At 37.9% G+C, this 22771-nt stretch overlaps 2 pseudogenes; both read right to left on the bottom strand.

Annotated features, from left to right (window-relative positions):
• Window positions 1–9035: 9035 nt before the first annotated feature.
• On the bottom strand, window positions 9036–13911 carry LOC102605910 (putative disease resistance protein At3g14460; annotated as a pseudogene).
• Window positions 13912–14429: 518 nt separating this feature from the next.
• On the bottom strand, window positions 14430–21358 carry LOC102600739 (putative disease resistance RPP13-like protein 1; annotated as a pseudogene).
• Between the last annotated feature and the right edge of the window lie 1413 nt (window positions 21359–22771).

Genomic DNA, 22771 nt, shown 5'->3' on the forward strand with positions numbered 1-22771 from the left:
AAATTCATCCTGATCTGAAGATGATTCCTCGGCTTCATGGTGCAACAGACGCTACACACTGCACAAAACAATATAACAAAGGAAAAAAATCAACAAACAAGCAAAGAGAAGTAATGAACAATAAAAAGCTACTGAGATAAAAAAGAGTTCTTACATCTGTCAGAGTACCATTTGTTTTGATCATCACAGGCATTCCCCATTGATCTCTATAGTGGAAATATGAGCAATATTTGGCCAGTATTCCCCCTTCATAAATTCTAGACATGGACTGAGCAATGGGCAGTGTGTAATAGATAGTTTAGAGAGGGCAGAGGGCATCCCTTTTTCTGGAAGGTGTTGGAGTTTAGGACAAGAATGGATGGTCAGCTTAGAGAGGGAGGAGGGAAGCGCTGATTCTGGAAGAGATTGGAGTTGAACGCAGGAGCTAATCTCTAGACGCCTAAGAGAAGTGAGGCCCTGAAGACCTTCAGTTGACAGTGAATGGAGCTCATCATGGTGTCTTAATTTTAGTGAAGAAAGAGACAAGGGAAGCCCTTCTTCGATCAGTGACTGGATTTGAGGTAAATTAGCAATGGATAGAGATTCAAGAGAGGTGAGGCTTTTGAGAAGTTGGCTGCTTAATGTTTTCATATTGGATATGCAAAGCGATTTAATTGAGCAAGGCAACTCCCAATCAATCTCTTCGTCAGTAGAATGATGGAAGATTTTAAGTTCTCTGAGGCAAGGGAGTCTCTGTAAATGCCACTCCTTTCGATCATTCTCCAGTTTCTCACAATTCCAGATCTGAAGGACTTCTAGACTGAAAGGCAAGCCTCCTTCAGGGAAGGACTTTATTTCTGGACAATCATACAGGTTGAGATAATTAAGAGATGGAAGAAGTTCCTGCATATGTTTTGGCAGCGACTTCAGCTTCTTGCAGCTGTGAATATGCAAATTTCGCAACGTTGGAGTCCTGGATGCCACCAAAAGCATTTCAAGATTTTCACATCCAGAAATATGGAGATCTTCAGTCCCAGTAGGAATCAAAAGCCTAGTAAGGCTGTGGCACCTATTTACACTCAAATAGTGTGCTCTTGGGACCAGCTCAGGTGATATCTCATTCATAGAATTACATTCAGTTAGTACCAGACTCTTGAGAAACATCTCACTAGCTGACGGCTCCAATTTCAATTGATCACAATCAGATATCTCTATTTTCTTCAAGGTTTTCGGCAGACTGCTAATATGAAAGGAGGTAAGAGAGTGACAACTTCTGATAATTAATGACTCTAGCTGCGTCATTCCTTGAAGTTGGGATGCAAATAGCTCAGCGTGATCAAAAAGAACCCCAACCTTTAAAGAACCGAAAACTTTAAACCATTTTAGACTTGAAAGTTGGATAGGTGTCTCCAAAATAAATTCCGGACAATTTGAAATTGTCAATCCTGTCAAAGAACAAAGATTTCCAGGCAATTTCCCCATCAACTTGGGACAGTTGTTAATTGAAAGGATCTGAAGTGCAGGGAACTCTCCACTTCCTAGTACGTGCCATTGCTTCCACCCGTTCATCCAATTAAATTCAAGCCATTCCAGAGAGTTAAATGGCTTTATTGAAGATGGGCTACCATAGAATTCTTCGGTCACCTCTGTTATTCGATCCATATACTCAATGGTGAGGGATTTCAAAGAAGGAAGTTGTCCTAGTGCTGGCAAGGAATCACAGTTGTTGCAGTGGCTAAGAGACAACATCACTAGCTTAAGAAAGGAAAGATCAGCCAGCCAGTTTGGAAATTTTGTCCCTCTATATCCAGAGATTTCCAGTTCTTTTATGTTTGTGTTTGGTTGTAGTTCATCGAATATGTCTCTTTCAGTTTGTGAATTGTCAGCAATACTTTTACCCCACGACAATGATAACCTCTCAATATCCTAGGTGCTTGTTTCAGGCCATAAAGGGATTTGTGCAGTCTACACACTTTATCATTCCCCCTATGGCTGCCAAACCCTTGAGGAATCTGCATGTATACTTCTTCAAAGAGATCACCTTGGAGGAATGCATTATGCACATCCATTTGATAGATAAACCACCTCTTAGCTGCAGCAATGGCCACAACAGACCTGACAGTCACCATCTTAGCAACAGGAGAAAAAGTCTTTGTGTAGTCTAGCCCTTCTTTCTGACTAAAACCTTTAGCTACCAGCCTTGCCTTATACCTTTCAACCTCCCCATTAGCTTTGTGCTTGATTTTGTACACCCACTTACACCCGATTGGAGACTTGCCTAAAGGAAGATCAACTATACTCCATGTGTGATTATCTAGCAGAGCATCAATCTCAGACTGCATGGCAGCAATCCATTTAGGATCTGTAGCATCTTCAGAGTAGGAAGTGGGCTCCAAAACAGCTGAGAAAACTGCCAATGCTGAGCTGTAAGAAGGAGAGATATGAGCATAGGACACATAATTGGATATAGGAAAAACACAGGATGCCTTTGTTCTTGTGGGAGCAATATAGTCTTTCATCCAGATGGGAGGTTTGGGAGTTCTACAGGACTTTCTAACTGGTTCAACAGATGGAGACACTAGCATAGGAGCAACTTCAGTTGATGAGGTGAACTCAGATACATCAGGTAGGGAAGAGTCAATTATATCAGCCCTTAGAGAGGAATCATGATCAGGAGAAACATATATAGGATCAGCTGGACAGTACTGAGGAGAACATTGTTGACACCTAATTTTGACCCTCCCCGATAATAACTAATTTCGAGCTTCTTAATTTTCAAATGATCTAAAGTAATTAATTTTAGAAATTTCGAATAAATAAATAAATAAATAAATAAGAATAATTTGCAAGTTGTTTCAAATAGTTTGTCACTTGTTATAATTTTTAAATAATAATATGTCTTTTATATAATTATGTATATAATTAGTGTATTTTATAAATATTCGAAAATCGTCTCAAAAGGATTTTGTTTTAATTGAATATTTGGTTGACTAGTTTAGTTATATAATAGTTTATATTTTTGAAATAGTTAGTTTATATCTAAGTTAATTATTTTATTTCGTGGAAATTGAGAAGCTCTTTAATTAACTTGTATTAATTTGTCTTATTTAATTGCTAGCTAAAATTCAATTTAACTAAAATTTTGAATTCATTTGGCCATCATTGTAATCAAATGGGCCAATTTCTTTTTTCAGCAGACCCAACCCATAAAACAATTCTAATACCCAATGCCAATTAATCCCTAGCCCACTTTTAAATTTCCCAATCAACCCATCCCTTATACTCTATTCCACCAGCAGCCCACACTCATTTACCTGACCCGGCCCACTTTTATGTTCACAGAACAAGACCAAGAAGCAGCAACTCACAAGAGACAATCACAACGTCAATCCCAAATAGACGGAAGCAGCATCAACACATGCCAGAACGACAACAACGGCTCCGAACGACACCTTTTCCGTCAAGATACACAACGTCAAATCCCTTTGTCGTCTTCCCCTGTGTCCCTCTCAAGTCGTACATCGCGAGCAGAGGAGCAGGGCATGCGTCTGGCTCCCTTTCCTCTTCCGGAACGGGTCAAATTTCGAAGAAAAAGGTGTTTATCCTAATTGGTGAAAGGTTTTGGGAGTTTGATTTTTGAATTAGGCGTTTTCTATCCAGATTTCACTCGTTTTTCCCTCCATTCAATCTACCCTAATTTCCCCTATATATAGATTCTCTTTCTATCTCGCCAGGGGGGGAAGATTTTTGATTTTTTTTGAGAAAGTAGAGGGGATTTTTTTTGGGGAGTTGAAAATTTTATGTTGAAGAAAATATTGGGAGAAGCTTGGAAAAACAGAAGGGAAGAAAGTTTCAAAAAAAATAAAATAAAAATAAAATATAAATACAAGAATACATACAAGGAACAATCAGTAGTTATACTCAAGCGAGAATCGATAAAAGGCTTTTCTTTTGTGCTCGCCATTGAAAAAACTTGTCGGAATCTCGTTGTAGTAGTGAAGTTGCCGTCCCTCTGCTCGCTCTGTCTCGGTGCCGCTGCCCTCGAAAAGGTGATACTCATTTTGATTTATGTCTCCTTTATTTTAACGTGGCGACTGTTTGGATCTCGGACTGCATATAGTGTTCGAAATGTTAAAGTTTGAGAGTATGATTTACTCATCGTCGACTGTAAATCAATATTGCAACTCGTTCTTATTCGTTTTGTTGTGGTTTGTTTAGTCTGCCTTGAAGGGTTGAGGATTCCATTTATTCGTGATTCCTTTTCTCTTTATTGACTGTCTCATTTGGATGGTTGAGATAGTTGGAGATTCAGTTGTGAAGTTCGAAGTCACCTTCTATAAGTGATTTCGGCTTTCGTAATCTGATACACAATTTGATCCCATCTTCTGCTCATTCCGATTTAATGCAGATCTATGGGTTGTTTAGCTCCCTTTTCATGCCTGCTTATAAATGATTTTTTTTTCATACATGAAGCTTGCCAACTAACGCAGCTTGTTTGCATTTCCCTTTTATTTTTTTTTAGTTAGTTACTCTAGTTTTATTAACTTTTCTTTACTTCGTGTTTCCGTGAGCATGATCATTAGCTTATTTGGCATGTCTATTATTTGATTTAGGTCGAGTATACCATCTTTACTGTCTAAGATTCTTATGAGTTCCGTGCCTATCGTTAATCAGTTCCAACAGATTGCGAGAATATGTAAGCCTTAGTGTATAGTGGTTCGCACATCCCACCCTTTCCCTCGTTTTTTTTTAGCTTTCTATCGTGGTCGGCTTTGTCTAAGTTCATTACTATATGTTATTATGAGTTCCCTGTTGTGCTCACATGTTGACCATCCTGTTTCGTTTAGTTTAATTCATAAGATAATATATCTCGTTGATTTTAGTGTTATATGATTCTTTTAGCCAAATTTTGTTTTGTCTGGTCTTTTCCCTCGTTTTTCTCTACTGTCAAATTGCCGTGTGGAGATACTATATTCAAATCCAAATGTGCCTGTTTGTTGATTAAGGTGTGGTGACCCCTTTATTTGTAAACTATATGTTGCCAACTATTCACTATTTTATTTAATTTTAATGGATCAGTTTTGCTTTGCTAAAAATGTGTTAGCTGGTTTTCCCTTGGATACATTATTGTTCTCCCTAAATTGGTAAATCTTGTTATCGATTGGAACCATGGTTTTGTAATGTCATTTTTGAATACTAATCCTTATAATTATTTTTTATGCATGTGAAATCTACCCGAGTTCGCCATGAACTCACTCCGTTCCCTTGCATTTCGGAGAGCCATTAAAGGCTTAAATTCCCTTTCCGAGTCAGATCCCCCAAAAATTTGGTGAACAGGGTTCGGAGCAGATATACAAGAGCGTATACACTAATATACATCTAGTGTACACGAAAGAGAGAAAATGGGCTTAAAGAGGCCACTAATCTTTAAAAATTTGTATTTTGTTATTTATTGGGCCTAAGCCCATTTAATTGTTATTCTTATTTTTGTTAGAAGTTTAGGACAGGTGAAAAATTGGGCCTAAGGCCCAAAGAAATGTCTTATATATATTAGTTTAGGACAGGTGCAGATAACTCAAAAAATTGGGCTAAAAGCCCCAAAACGAAAATGGGCTCAAGTGCTGGCCCAGGCGAACAGAAACCAGACTTGGGCCTTCAAGCCTCTTTCCCTCTTTATCTTTTTGTGTTTGTTTTGTTTGCTAAAATCCGTTACTAATTTTAAGGTTAAAAAATTCAAATCCCCGGAAGACGCTTATTTCGTTTTAACAATTTTACTAAATCGATCACCTTTAAAAGGACTTAAAGAATTTTTGCAAGGAAAATATCTCACTTAGTCAATCCTTTCCTTTTCCCCTTTTAAAAATAAAATAAAATGGACTTAATTATAAAATAGCATTATGTTTCAAGTCAAGTTAAGTTAATTCACTTGTAGCCAAATAAATTAATTGTCGGATAACCGCATGTTAGCGGGCATTTTGGATGCTTTCAAACCCTTCCCGAAATGCTAATAAGAACCCCCGAACCCCTTTAAGTTTTCATTAGACTTCTGTTTTAGTCTTTTGAAAACAATAGTTTTCTTGATTTTTCTTTAAAATTAAGTGGCGACTCTTAAACCAGTCTTAAATATATTTTTGAATAAAACAAACATAAAGGGGCAGAAAATAGAGGAGAAAATGAATTGGACAAGTGTTTGAAAGGAAAGATGTCTTCCTTAAACACTACATCTCGACTAGTAGTAAATGTTTTTTCCTGAAGGAGATACATCTTGTAGCCTTTTTGAGTTAAGGAGTAACCAAGGAAAACAGCTGGAACAGCCCGAGGGTGGAACAGCCCTAGGTGCAAATTTATCAGACTTCTTCAAGGAAGTAACATAACCTAGACAACCAAAGACCTTCAAGTGAGATAAATCTGGTGAGTTCTTAGAGAGAACCTCAACTGGTACTTTACCATGAAGAGTATGAGAAGGCAACCTGTTGATCAAGTACACTGCAGTAGCCACACAATCTCCCCAAAACCTGAGAGGAACACTGGCTTGAAATCTGATGGCTCGAGCAGTGTCTAAAATATACCTATGTCTTCTCTCAACAACTCCATTCTGTTGAGGAGTATAGACACAAGAACTCTGATGCAATATCCCTAAGGATCGAAGCAAGCTGGAAACTTGAAGAGTTAAAAAACTCACAACCATTGTCAGTGCGCAAAATCTTAATGACCGCAGAGTGGACATTTTTTAGCATTAACAAGAAATCAGTCAAGGCAACTATAACTTCTGACTTGGAATTTAACAGAAATATCCAGGTATACCTAGAATAATCATCCACCAAGGTTAAAAAATACTTCTTCCCATCATAAGTAGGTACCCTATAGGGACCCCATACATCACCATGAATAATATGAAAGCAAGCAGCAGACTGTGAAGTACTCAGAGGAAAAGGAATTCTTGTTTGCTTAGCCAAAGGGCACACAGTACAATGTTTGTGATCAAAATTTACGTTGTCAACATAGCAATTCAAATTTGTCAACTTCTTCAAAGTATTTAAAGGAGCATGGCCCAATCTTCTGTGCCATAGATCTATGTCTGTTTTATTCTTAGACTTCTCTACTAAGATAGAGTGACACCTAGTCTTGATGTACTCAGGCTTGCCATGTCCTGCATTCAGGCAAGAAGAATCCACCACATACAAACCTTGAACATGTTTACCAGTCCCCTTCACCTTTCCACTGAAGAGATCCTGAAAAGTACAGAAATCAGGATAGAAATGAACTGAGCAGTTCAATTCCTTGGTAAGTTTTGACACAGAAAGCAAGTTATGTTGAAACTCAGGTATATACATCACATTATGTATGTCGTGGCTTCCCAAAACTATAGAGGAACCTAAGTGACTCACTTTAGCTGTGTTTCCAGTAGGTAGCATAACATTGCCTTTGCTTGTATTAAGAAGAGATCTAGTGTTGGATAGTAGACTAGGATCACTAACCATATGATTGGTTGCTCCTGTGTCTACTATCCATTGGTTAGAGGGATTAACCATACCTGCAGATAGAGCAGTACCACTCATCTCACTGTTTTGTCCAATCATCTGCAAAATTTGATTTTATTGCTCAGGAGTAAAGTGTGGAGCACTAGGATGAGAGATCTGAGAAGATCTAGACTGCTGTACATAAGCACATGTAGGATTGGAGGAAGTTGCACCCAAAGCATTACTAGAGCTACCTGAATAACCATCCATATCTGATGAAGTATCATGTTCACTAGCAAAGTTGACAGCATTTCCATGTCCTGATGATGCAGCTGAGTGTGAGTTAAACTTCTTCTTTGAGTTTAGTCTAAAATCTGGAGGATATCCATGCAGCTGGTAGCATCGATCGCTAGTATGACCAGTGTAGTGACAGTAATCACACTGTAGATGACTATTTTTTCTGTTTTTAGAGCCAGAGCTTGAGGCATTGCCTGAATTGCCTGACCCAGAGTTAGAACTTGTATAGTAACCAGACCTAGTGTTCCCAGTATGACCTTGACTAGAAGTTGGCCTAAATTGGACTCCTCCTCCTCCGAGATTAGGCTTAAAATTTCCTTTGCTTGTATAGAAAACAGCTCCTTCATTAATATCAAGGTTTTGGACTGATTTTCCAAGAGACCTTTGGCTCTCCTCTGAGATCACCATAGAATAAGCTTGATTGATAGAGGGAGTAGGAGTCATCATAAGAATTTGACTCCTACTGGGGGCATATGACTCATTTAGACCAGTGAGAAACTGAAGTAAACGTTGATAATCAAAATGTTGCATGTAATTCCTAGATTCAGGGCAGTTACAGCCTGGGCAGGGCATTATGGCATCGAATTCATCCCAGTATTCACGCAATCTAGAGAAGTAATTGGAAACAGTGAGTGTACCTTGTGACATAGAGTGAATCTCCTTGTGCAGAAAATGAATTCGAGATCCATCAACCTTATCGAACCTTTCATTTAGGTCACTCCAAACTTTTGATGCATAAATCACACTGCTCAAGAGCTCTTTCCTGATTGAATTGATGATCCATGAGAGAACAATGGCATTACACTTTTCCCATAGATCATGAAGAGAAGAAGGACATGTGTCTCTGGTATGCTTCCCATCAACAAAACCAAGCTTACTTTTTCCCAGTAAAGCAAGGCGCATAGATCTACTCCAGATGGCATAGTTTTCAGGACCAGTGAGCTGAATTGAAACCAAAGAGCTTCCTGAGGTATCTGATGGATGCAGATACAGGGGATGATAATGATCAATCTCGATTGAATGAGGTGGGACAACTGCTGCATCATTGGACTCATCAATCGCCATGGATTATAGATCGAAGCTCTAAAAGGAACAGTAATAAGCAAATCAACAAAAAATCACTACAAAGATGAACAACTACAAGTTGATAAAACCACAAATTGATGATGAACTCCTGCTCGAACACTCAGGCTCTGATACCATGTAAACTTATGGAGTAATCACCATCTAGAAGATGCAAAAAGGATCAGGAAGTAAGAAGATACAGAGAGAATTATAGAAGAAAGAGAACTAATTCTCATTAAGCTGAAAGCATCTTAAAAATATCTTTACAATGCTATGTCTATATAAAGGAAAGTTACTGTGCTAACTAACTCTAACAACTTTCTAACCTTCTAACTGATTCTAGAATAATTATCTTGTGAACTGCTCTAATCCTAGCTGTCATAAATCTAACCAACAGCTTTCGAATAGAGCAAGGCAACTCCCAATGAATCCCTTCATCAGAACCATCATGGAGGATGTGAAGTTTTCTGAGACAAGGGAGTCTCTGTAAATGCCACTCCTTTCGATCATTCTCCAGTTTATCGCAAAATTCGATCTCAAGGAATTCTAGACTGAAGGGCAACCCTCCTTCAGGGAAGGACTTTATTTCTGGACAAGATTGCAGGAAGAGATGACTAAGAGATGGAAGAAGTTTTTGCATATGTTCTGGCAGCGACTTCAGCTTCTCACAGCGGTGAATTTTCATTTTTCGCAACAACGTTGGAGTCCTGGATGCCACCAAAAGTATTTCAAGACTTTCACATTCAGAAATACGGAGATCTTCAGTCCCAGTAGGAATCAAAAGCCTAGTGAGGCTATGGCACCTATTTACACTCAAATAGTGTGCTCTTGGGACCAACTCAGGTGATATATCATTTATAGAATTACATCCACTTAGTTCCAGTCTCTCGAGAAACATCTCACTAGCTGACGGCTCCAATTTCAATTTCTGACAATAATCTATTTTTATTTTCTTCAAGGTTTTCGACAGACTGCTAATATGCAAGGAGGTAAGACCGTAACACCAACTGATAATTAATGACTCTAGCTGCATCATTCCTTGAAGTTGGGATGCAAATAGCTCAGCATGATCAAAAAGAACTCCAACCTTTAAAGAACCAGCAACTTTAAACCTTTTTAGATTTGAAAGTTGGATAGGTGTCTCCAAAATGAATTTCGGACAATCTGAAATTGACAATCCGGTCAAAGAACAAAGATTTCCAGGCAACTTCCCCATCAACTTGGGACAGCCTTCAATTGAAAGGTTCTGAAGTGCAGGGAACTCTCCTCTTCCTAGTACATGCCATTGCTTCCACCCGTTCATCCGATTAAATCCAAGCAATTCCAGAGAGTTAAATGGCTTTATTGAAGATGGGCTACCATAGAATTCTTCGGTCACCTCTGTTATTCGATCTATATACCCAATGGTGAGGACTTTCAAAGATGGAAGTTGTCCTAGTGCTGGCAAGGAATCACAGTTGTTGCAGTGGCTAAGAGACAACGTCTCCAGCTTAAGATAGGAATAATCAGCCAGCCAGTTCGAAAATTTTGTCCCTCTATATCCAGAGATTTCCAGGTCTTGTATGTTTGTGTTTGGTTGTAGTTCATCGAGTATGTCTCTTTCAGTTTGTGAATTCTCAGCAATACTTATACCCCACGACAATGATAACCTCTTAATATGTTCCTTTTCCCTCATGTTTGCCTTCAGAGCTTCCCTTCTATCAACCACATTTCGCAACTCTACAATTGATAGAGATCCATACAAGTTGCATTGTTCACCCAAATCTTTGAGTTTCAAACCACTTGGAAGACATGTAACTCCTAATAGCACCTGGAGGCTTTTCAACTTGCTAGGATGTAGCGGCATCTTCAACCGAGAACAGTGCCTAATGTCAAGGTAACGCAAGTTGATCAAATTTCCCATCTGCAGCGGTAACTCCTCAAGATCAAAACAAGACGACACGATAAGTGTCTCTAAGTTGTACAACACACAAATTGAATCTGGTAACTGTTTTATATGTGTCCAAGAAAGGTCCAAAAATCTTAGGAGTTTTAATTTGATAAATAAGTCATTCGGTACATCCTTGATGTAATAACCAGAAAATGACAATGCCCTTAAGAATGTTAGTCTTGGAAGTATGTTATGCAGCACCCTCTTGCTTAGATTAACTGAACACCAATGGTGCTGGAAATTTATCGGAAGCAATGTCCTTAATTGCTCCAATTTGTGGAGGGTTTTCAATTTACCAAAATCACCATCTCCTCCTGAAAATGACAAAAGGTTACTATCACCCGTGATATATGACAAGTGTCGAGTTCGTTCCAACATATGAGATCCTTCGATGTCTTCCAACCTGGTACAGTGTTTTGAAGATGCAATTTGGGCAAGATCATTGACAAGGTCATGCATAAAGAATTTCTCACCATCCATTTGAGAATCAGGGACCCTGTCTAACAATGATCTTGATCTCAACTCGAGAATGTACTAGTTGCCTAGTTCTTCAACCGTTTCATCTTTTTGCAACTTCTGAACTAGACCATTAGCAATCCACAGTTGAATGATTTGTTCTCTGTAAAATTGATAATCTTTTGAAAATATTGCGCAATAGGAAAAGCATCGCTTCAAATGTGGGGGAAGCTCATTGTAGCTTAACATCAATGCTGGTAAGATTCCATTGTCTGGAAGCTCCCATATTTCACTTCTCAAAATGCGTTTCCGCTCTTCAATTGTTGATTTTGAGCGTAACATCCCAGCAAGGGTCTTTATAGCTAAAGGCAATCCTTTGCATTTCTCTGCAATTTTCTTTCCAATCTCTTCAAGTTCTAGATGTTCCTCAGGATCCCTGTTTTCTAATGAATGTCGTTTGAATAAAGCCCAAGAGACTTCATTAGACAGAATCCCCACATTCATTGCCCCACCACCCATCATCAAGGCAACACTCTCCTTACGTGTTGTCACAATGATCTTACTTCCGAGATCTCCTTGCACAAAAAGATGTCTCAAGTCATCCCACTCATTATATTGGTCATTCCAAACATCATCTAGAACAATAAGAAACTTTTTACGCTTTAAGCTCTCCTTCAATTTGATCTGAATCTGATTTATATTATCATCAACCTGTAAGCCAATCTCTTGAAGCAATCCTTTTGCTATTCTGAAAGCATCATATTGTTCAGACACACAAAACCAAGCTTTCAAATCAAAATGGTCGTTCACCTTCTCATCATTGTAAACAGCTTTAGCAAGTGTTGTCTTGCCCACGCCCCCCATTCCAACAACAGGGATTACAGTCAAACTTCTACCATTTGCATCAACAGATAATAAACGGCCCACCAATTCCTCTGTTTCACTCTGCCTACCAAAGATATCAGATTCATCAACCACAGAAGTTGAAGGTCTTCTAGTTTCTTGTTTACCCGAATCAAGACACGATTTCAGGTCAAGACAACCAATTTGCTTTTGCAACTCCTCCAATGTTTCAATATTTTCTTCCAACTTATCCTTTATGTTAAGAAAAAATTCATCACTCAAGGACAAGCTGAGGTGACTTACCTGTGGGTTGCTTGTTTCTCCAAGATTTTGACACTGACCTTCTACCTTTAGTCTCAAAACTTCATAATTGACTTCTTCAATTAAGTTCTCAGCACTGTCCACAGCATCTCGAAGCTCATTAAGCCACTGGCTCACGTATGGATTTGATGTTTGCTTATTCTCTGCATCACTTAACACAGCCTGAAGACCAAGCAAAGTCATCCTCAGCTTCTTTAAGAGCCGAACATCACACTTGTCCCTCTTAAACATCTTCAGCAGATCACCGTTAGGAGCAAGCCTGTCAAAGAGAACGTTCAAAGCTGAAGAGAGAATTGCACCACCAACTGCTAAGCCAATCTCCATTTCTGAAATCTGCAAAGCAAAAACAGGAAACCACAAAATGATTATAAGAATTTGGAGAAGATTACTGTTTCTTTGCTAAGAGCTTTATTTTACCTGTTGAATGATAAAGAGTAATTTGCAACTATGAATGATCACTGATTTCTCTCTCTCTCTCTCTTGCTAGTGGTTTTACTTGTAACTGGTACAACTATGTCTGCTACTATTAACTATTGTCCCTTTTTTCTCTTTTCCGAAAGTATGACTTTTCAGCCAACAAGATGACAAAGACTATTCATTACTCTCTCAATGCCTTGAATAATTGAAGCAAGAGAGGATAAGAAAGGGGTCGTTTGCTGTGATGGATAAAACTAGTTAATTGAGGATTATTTTTTAGTGCCCTTTAGGGATCATTTGATTTGAAGACAAGTTATGTTAGGATTAGTTATCATGTGATAAGTTATACTGAGATAAATTATGAAAGGATTAGTTCTGCTGATTTATTGGTTTGTCATAGTCAAATAATATGCATGGCATAATTTTTAAGAATACGGGGTCATTTGGTGTGATGGATAAAAGGAATTAATCCCGAAACAATTTTTGAGTGCCCTTTAATTCGTTGTTTGGTTGCAAAGACTGGAATAACTTATCCCAAGATAATAGTTAGTCTTGGGATAATTTATCCCTCCCTGAGGTGGAATAGTAATCCAACGATAACTTATCCTGGATAAAGTATGTAAAATATCAAAAATACCTCCCTTAAACTCTCTTTATACACCACTTTACATTCATGTATATTAAAATAATTTTTAACAATATTTATGATAATATTCACAACCTTAATTATTCATTGTTTTTATGATATTATATTTTTCTATTAAAAAATTGCATTTTATAAATATAATTTTTATTTATGACTACATTACAGGTTGAACTTATTTGCCTAATTTTTATGTTTATTTATATTTTAGTTTCTCTTAAAATGTTCAGTCCACTACTAATTACATATTTTTAATTATGCTTCCGAAACACCTTGAACAGCTCACCCTTAGGAGCAAGCCTATTAAAGAGAACATTCAAAGCTGAAGAGAGAAATGCACCACCAACTGCTAAGCCAATCTCCATTTCTCAAACCTGAAAAACAAAACAAAGAATCACAAAATGGTTTAATATTTCTACTAGTAAGAGATTTAATTTACCTGTTGAATGCTTGAGCAATATGCAAACAATAACTGACTGTCCACTAATTAATTTGCAATTGTTATACCAATTTTGGAGAATGACTTTTCTCTTTTATTTTCCACAGCATATATATTAAAAAACTAAAAATAACACGACTTGTTATATTTTAATTGAATCAAACTTGTAACTTTTGGCTTGATTATCAAATTCCATACAATAATAATAAATTATTGGTGGACACCACCATTATATAAAGGCAAATGAGTAAATTATAAGTAGTGGTTATAAAAAAATTTTAATTCAACAACCTTCCTACTATTGGTCTCTACAATCAACTAGCATTAGCTTTAAAAAATGACCAGAAACTTCCTACTAATTGTTTTCTTGAAATTAATGTTTTGAAATCAAATACTATGAAAAGATAGGCCAAGCAGAAAGGCACCCTCTTTTGTTGTTGCCACAATATATTTGACTTTTCAGGACAAGTTCCAATGGATTCTATGTCTTTTCCCTGTGAAGTATTTCGTTTTCTTCTGTAACATAAAAAGTTAAGAGGAAATGACTTCTGCATATTTCTTTTTTCAATAACCACCAAATAAGATCTAAACGTCAAATATTATTAAGGTGTGTAACAATAGCAATCATTCATTATAGCAGCCAAAAAGATGTCTGTCATTATAAAGAGGTCCAACTTTGTCTTTCGTAATTATACTAAACTAACTTCACTTGTAATCTCAATCCTGAACATTCTCAAGGACAACATAGCAATATTTGCTGCTTCAACTCAACTAAGATCATATACATAACTTGAAATAGCATCACTTACTATATATACATACAAAATAAAATTCCATCTGCTGCTACAAACTCGCGCACAACAGAGCAATGTTGAGGATGGAAGTATTACCAAACTCGTGGACAACACCATCTGGACATACCAACTAGACCTTGTAGCACTGCTGGTCTAAATGCAGGTTCAGCAATTCAAGCAAAATGTTTTAAGCAGTCATTCTTTGAGTCTGAGGAGCACATTTTAGGCACACAGATGGAAGGAACTCTCACGATCGACATGTTTACCTGATAAAGACCACAACAGTTAAAATTACTAAAACACAAAATGATAAAAATGGGCATTTGAGCAATTAAAGTTTCTCAATTTTGAAGTGCAGCTGTAGCAGTGAACAACAACCATCACAGTTTCATACACAAAAATATCCTATTTTTCTGAGAATGAAATGCCTACCATTCTTTCGGGAGATGGAAGGAATTCTAGCATTGGTTCTGGTGGCAAACTTCAGCTAATCTCGATGAGGAAATGACATCGTATCTTGGCAGAGAAACTGATCAATCGAACCTTGTACTTTGTTGAGCTGCTGACAGAAGAGAAGAAAATAGAAATGATCTTAACGTGCTATAAGAGAAACTCCTTGTACAAAAGTTTGCTCAATATTTCCTTCTCAGTCGAATAAAAGAAAAGTAGTAGTGTCAAATTCCAGCGAAAAGAGAAAGTACCTTTCTGCACCTACATTCTGTTGACCGATCACAGTTGAGCTGATATTTGCCTATTCAAAAGTTAGCATGTGCATTACTCTAAACCACTTCCTCCTTCCACAACTTATTGTGATATGTTGGAAGAAAACCTGGAAGTAGTCCAATATAAAACTTGAAATCAATGCGATAACAAGGCTTAAATGTGGAAGCAGATATTGGAAGTTTTTTCGAAATTCTCTAAATTTCAAGCTTGATGCAACTCTTTTCAAGATTTTGGCTACCTGACTGAAAAATGAGGTTGCATTCCTTTGGACCCCTTATATCTGTGGAAGACACAAGAAATGGGGAACAAAGCCGAACAACTTTTCATGATGGCAAAAATTTTCCCAGTCTGCGAGATTTGAGAGAGAACATAGGTTAAAATACAAGAAACAATAGTCTTAAAAGATTACCAGCTCATTAATATTACATTAAGAAAAGAGAAACGGTGAAATAGTGTTAATATTCTAAGTAAGATGAAGAGTGAATATATATAACAAGAATTCATGAATTGCAATTGAGATGAAGATCCAAGACGATAAACATCCTGCTGACAAGATTACTAGTTCATTAATATTACATTGAGCTATCAACTTTTCGAAGCGGATTATTTCAATCCCATACCAGCTTTCTTTTTCTCACCTTTTTGCTGTCATCTAAAATTAAACTCATCCCGATCCAAGATTATTCCTTGGCTTCACAGTGGCAAAAGACGCTTTGCGCTGCTTAAACATTTAACAAAGGAAAAGAATTAACTAACAAGCAAGGAGAAGTTAATAAAAATAACTAATGAAAAAAGAAAGAATCAAAATTATATATATCAGAGCATCATTTCTCTTAATCATTTCTGGTATACCTATCAATAAATGGGAAGCTACATATAAGGTGTAGGATTTCTTAATGGTGTGAGGTATTTTGGGGAAATTCATGCGAGCTCACACCTTGTTAAGAGTATCATTAATAGATAATTCATGTACCATTCATGCTGTACAGGAAGTGACTAGAAACAGGGGAATAAAGAGACTAATAACTTTTGTGATAGAAAAAAATTATGCAAAGCAGTCTACAAGATTAGCATAGAAAATTTATTGATAAACAAACAAAGAGAAGTCTTGAAAATTATTTAGAGAATCACTTACCAATGATCTTGCTCGCTATGTATAAGTTCATTATTGAATCATATGTTGTGTTTGAGCAATCTCTGGCCACTCCTCCATCAATATGCAATTTGAGCATCACTCTCGGAGTGGGGGTTTACCCAATGCGCACAAAGTGCTCACCCGAAGGGCAGAGGCTGTGGCAGAGATTGTAGCGGTTGTGGGTTATCCTGGGGTTCCAAAAATAAAGCAAATAAAGGAGTAACAATTGAATAGGTAATTAGATAAGAGTCATGAAAGAGAATATATAAAGCAAATAAAGGAGAAAAATAAATAAATGAAGGAGGAAAAAAGAATAGTGCAATTGATATTTAAGTGTGACCATAGAAAAAAATTAAATTATAATTAAATATTAATATTATGTATATAATTGTTTGCGGGAAAGGATCCATCAAAAGACATTTATATAACCAATTCAATGATAACCACAAAACAGATTAATAAGAAAAAAAATGCCCAAATCCATAAATTGAGATTGAGTTACAATTGACCTTTAAGAATATTTGCACCACTTTTAATAGAATATGATGATATGATATGATGATTACAGTGTTCCCACCCAAATATAAATATTTTTTCACCTTTCTTTTTTGTAATCAAACATTATAGTCATCCTGATCTGAAGATGATTCCTCGGCTTCACAGTGCAACAGACGCTACACACTGCACAAAACAATATAACAAAGGAAAAGAATCAACAAACAAGCAAAGAGAAGTAACGAAAAATAAAAAGAGTTCTTACATCTGTCAAAGCGCCATTTGTTTTGATCATCACAGGTATTCCCCATTGATCTGTATACTGGAAATATGAGCAATATTTGGCCAGTATTCCCCCTTCATAAATTCTAGACATGGACTGAGCAATGGGTAGTGTGAAATAGATAGTTTAGAGAGGGCAGAGGGCATCCCTTTTACTGGAAGATGTTGAAGTTTAGGACAAGAATCGATGGTCAGCACAGACAGGGAGGAAGGCAGTGCTGATTCTGGAAGAGATTGGAGTTGCTGACACCCGAAAATCTTTAGATGCCTAAGAGAAGTGAGTCCCCGAAGACCTTCAGTTGACAGTGAATGGAGCTCATGATGGTCTCTTCATGTTAGTGAAGAAAGAGACGAGGGAAGCCCTTCTTCGATCAGTGACTGGATTTGAGGTAAACAAACAGTGGATAGAGATTCAAGAGAGGTGAGGCTTTTGAGAAGTTGGCTGCTTAATGTTTTCATATTGTATACCTCAAGTCTTTGAATTGAGCAAGGCAACTCCCAATGAATCTCTTCGTCAGTAGAACCATGGAGGATTGTAAGTTTTCTGAGACAAGGGAGTCTCTGTAAATGCCACTCCTTTCGATCATTCTCCAGTTTATTGCAATACCAGATATGAAGGACTTTTAGACTGAAGGGCAACCCTCCTTCAGGGAAGGACTTTATTTCTGGACAACTTTCCAGGAGGAGATGATTAAGAGATGGAAGAAGTTCCTGCATATATTCTGGCAGCACCTTCAGCTTCTCGCAGCTGTGAATTTTGATAGTTCGCAACAACGTTGGAGTCCTGGATGCCACCAAAAGTATTTCAAGATTTTCACATCCAGAAATATTGAGATCTTCAGTCCCAGTAGGAATCAAAAGCCTAGTAAGGCTGTGGCAACTATTTACACTAAAATAGTGTGCTCTTGGGACCAGCTCAGGTGATATCTTTATAGAATTACATTCAGTTAGTACCAGTGTCTCGAGAAACATCTCACTAACTGACGGCTCCAATTTCAATTTCTGACAATAACATATCTCTATTATCTTCATGGTTTTCGACAGACAGCTAATATGCAAGGAGCTATTTGCATCATTCCTTGAAGTTGGGATGCAAATAGCTCAGCATGATCAAAAAGAATTCCTACATTTAAAGAACCAACAACTTCAAACCTTTTTAAGCTTGAAAGTTGGATAGGTGTCTCCAAAATGAATTTCGGACAATTTGAAATTGTCAATCCTGTCAAAGAACAAAGATTTCCTGGCAACTTCCCCATCAACTTGGGACAGCCTTCAATTGAAAGGTTCTGAAGTGCAGGGAACTCTCCTCTTCCTAGTACGTGCCATTGCTTCCATCCGTTCATCCGATTAAATTTAAGCCATTCAAGAGAGTTAATTGGCTTTACTGAAGATGGGCTACCATAGAATTCTTCGGTCACCTCTGTTATTCGATCCATATACCCAATGGTGAGGACTTTCAAAGAAGGAAGTTGTCCTAGTGCTGGCAAGGAATCACAGTTGTTGCAGTGGCTAAGAGACAACGTCTCCAGCTTAAGATAGGAATAATCAGCAACCCAGTTCGGAAATTTTGTCCCTCTATATCCAGAGATTACCAGTTCTTTTATGTTTGTGTTTGGTTGTAGTTCATCGAGTATGTCTCTTTCAGTTTGTGAATTGTCAGCAATACGTGTACCCACAACAATGATAACCTCTCAATATGTTCCTTTTCCCTCATGTTTGCCTTCAAAGCTTCCCTTCTATCAACCACATTTTGCAACTCTGCAATTGATAGAGATCCATACAAGTTGTGTAGTTCACCCAAATCTTTGAGTTTCAAACCAAGACATTTAACTCCTAATAGCACCTGGAGGCTTTTCAACTTGCTAGGATGTAGCGGCATCTTCAACCGAGAACAGCGCCTAATGTCAAGGTAATGCAAGTTGATCAAATTTCCCATCTGCAGTGGTAACTCCTCAAGACATCCACAAGACGACACGATAAGTGTCTCTAAGTTGTACAACACACAAATTGAATCTGGTAACTGTTTTATCATTGTCCAAGAAAGGTCCAAAAATCTTAGGAGTTTTAATTTGATAAATAAGTCATTCGGTACATCCTTGATGTCATAACCAGAAAATGACAATGCCCTTAAGACTGTTAGTCTTGGAAGTATGTTATGCAGCACCCTCTTGCTTAGATTAACTGAAAACAAATGGAGCTGGATATTTATTGGAAGCAATGTCCTTAATTGCTCCAATTTGTAGAGGGTTTTCAATTTACCAAAATCACCATCTCCTGATGAATATGACAAAAACTTACCATCACCCGTGGAATACGACAAGTGTCGAGTTCGTTCCAACATATGAGATCCTTCGATGTCTTCTAACCTGGTACAATGTTTTGAAGATGCAATTTGGGCAAGATCGTTGACAAGGTCATGCATAACGAATTTCTCACCATCCATTTGAGAATATTTGTACAAGTCCTGGCCTGAGAATGTCCCTCCCTTCCATTTAAGAGAATCAGGGACCCTGTCTAACAATGATCTTGATCTCAACTCGAGAATGTACTGGTTGCCTAGTTCTTCAACCGTTTCATCTTTTTGCAACTTCTGTACTAGACCATTAGCGATCCACAGTTGAATGATTTGTTCTCTGTAAAATTGATAATCTTTTGGAAATATTGCGCAATAGGAAAAGCATCGCTTCAAATGTGGGGGAAGCTCATTGTAGCTCAACATCAATGCTGGTAATATTCCATTGTCTGGAAGCTCCCATATTTCACTTCTCAAAATGCGTTTCCACTCTTCAATCGTTGATTTTGAGCATAACATCCCAGCAAGGGTCTTTATAGCTAAAGGCAATCCTTTGCATTTCTCTGCAATTTTCTTTCCAATCTCTTCAAGTTCTAGATGTTCCTCAGGATCCCTGTTTTCTAATGAATGTCGTTTGAATAAAGCCCAAGAGACTTCATTAGACAGAATCCCCACATTCATTGCCCCACCACCCATCATCAAGGCAACACTCTCCTTACGTGTTGTCACAATGATCTTACTTCCGAGATCTCCTTGCACAAAAAGATTTCTCAAGTCATCCCACTCATTATAGTTGTCATTCCAAACATCATCTAGAACAATAAGAAACTTTTTACGCTTTAAGCTCTCCTTCAATTTGATCTGAATCTGATTTATATTATCATCAACCTGTAAGCCAATCTCTTGAAGCAATCCTTTTGCTATTCTGAAAGCATCATATTGTTCAGAAACACAAAACCAAGCTTTCAAATCAAAGTGGTCATTCACCTTCTCATCATTGTAAACAGCTTTAGCAAGTGTTGTCTTGCCCAACGCCCCCCATTCCAACAACAGGGATTACAGTCAAACTTCTACCATTTGCATCAACAGATAATAAACGGCCCACCTATTCCTCTGTTTCACTCTGCCTACCAAAGATATCAGATTCATCAACCACAGAAGTTGAAGGTCTTCTAGTTTCTTGTTTACCCGAATCAAGACACGATTTCAGGTCAAGACAACCAATTTGCTTTTGCAACTCCTCCAATATTTCAATATTTTCATCCAACTTATCCTTTATGTTAAGAAAAAATTCATCACTCAAGGACAAGCTGAGGTGACTTACCTGCGGGTTGCTTGTTTCTCCAAGATTTTGACACTGACCTTCTACCTTTAGTCTCAAAATTTCATAATTGACTTCTTCAATTAAGTTTTCAGCAGAGTCCACAGCATCTCGAAGCTCATTAAGCCACTGTCTCACGTATGGATTTGATGTTTGCTTATTCTCTGCATCACTTAACACAGCCTGAAGACCAAGCAAGGTCATCCTCAGCTTCTTTAAGAGCCGAACATCACACTTGTCCCTCTTAAACATGTTGAGCAGATCACCGTTAGGAGAAAGCCTATCAAAGAGAACATTCAAAGCTGAAGAGAGAAATGCACCACCAACTGCTAAGCCAACCTCCATTTCTGAATTCTGCAAAGCAAAACAGGAAACCACAAAATGATTATAAGAATTTGGAGAAGATTATTGTCCTGTTTCTTTACTAAGAGCTTTATTTTACCTGTTGAATGATTAAGAGTAATTTGCAAAGCAAAACAGGAAACCACAAAATTAGGAGCTTTCTCTCTCTCTCTCTCTCTCTCTCTTGCTAGTGGTTTTACTTGTAATTGGTACAACTATGTTTGCTACTATCAACTACTGTCCTGTTTTTTCTCTTTTCCAAAACTATGACTTTTCACCCAACAAGATGACAAAGACTATTCATGTAACATCCGACAATTTAAAATGAATATGAAGAAGCTTGAATTTGGAAATAGTCATTTTTGGAAAAATTTAAAATCTGGAAATTTGGCAGTCCAGAATCTGAAAATTTGGCTAAGTTCAAAAATCTGGAAATTTGGTTAAGTGTGGAAATCAGTGAGTTTTTGGCCAACTTTGAGCAGTCTTAACTCCTAGCTCAGGATGAGTTAGGAGTGGTTCCAGTTATGGTTGTGAAGCTTGTGGAACGATCTTTCCAACGCCACCGAGTTTGCTCGATTCCGAGTTTGTATGAGCGAGTTATGCCCTTTGAAAGTTGGAGCAGTTGGCAGGGAGTCCGTCCCGAAATTTAAGGGCATTTTGGTCTTTTCACAAATCATTTTGTCACGACCCGATTTCTCGAGTCATGATGGCACCTACTATACCCTACCAGTAGGTAAGCCAACCCGTAACCCAGAACATCAAGCAATGATCAAAAGGGCAGAAACTAGCGAAAACAATAATCTAAACAAGGATAACAAGGCGAAAGCAACCCAAAATAAATATATACAGAAATCCCTCCCAGAACCTGGAAGTCACTAGTACAGAGCTATCTAATAAAGAGTACAAGTCCCAAAAGTGGACCACAACAGAGCGTGTCTCAAAGGCAACAAGACTAGCTAAAACAAAAGAAGGAGACAGAATAAACCCCAAAACGCCAAGTGCTCGCCCTCGTCTCCGAATCACAACTGCAAAAGAAGGCTGGAACTAATCACCGCTGGTAACTGGTACTGGGACCTGCATCACGAAATAGATGCAGAGCGTAGCATGAGTACCAACACAACAGGTACTCAGTAGGCATCATAGGCCGACTGAGCAAAAAGGGTAAAAACAATAAGAAAGGATAGAATCTAGACACAGAGAGGTCAAGCGGATAAGAAAAGAAAGCACACGAGCATACCAGAAACAAACTAAGTACAACTAAACTAAACCTAACTGGACCCCCATAAGCCCAGAAGGTACACTCGTGCGCAAGCTCAAATAAAACCTGAACGAACCCCCATAAGCCCGACATGTACACAGAAAAGCTAAGTCTACTGAGAAAGAAGAAAACCGGGCTCCCAACCCAAAGTAACTAAGATAATCCATCAGACACCACCCAGCCAGCAGTGCACTCCCAGCCCAGCTAGAAAGAGTGACTCTAGGGGGCACCCAACCAAACAGTCCACTCCCAGCCCAACTAGAAAGAGGGACCCGTGA

Source organism: Solanum tuberosum, unplaced genomic scaffold (assembly GCF_000226075.1).
Source record: "Solanum tuberosum cultivar DM 1-3 516 R44 unplaced genomic scaffold, SolTub_3.0 scf00017, whole genome shotgun sequence".
NCBI classification, from domain to species: domain Eukaryota; kingdom Viridiplantae; phylum Streptophyta; class Magnoliopsida; order Solanales; family Solanaceae; genus Solanum; species Solanum tuberosum.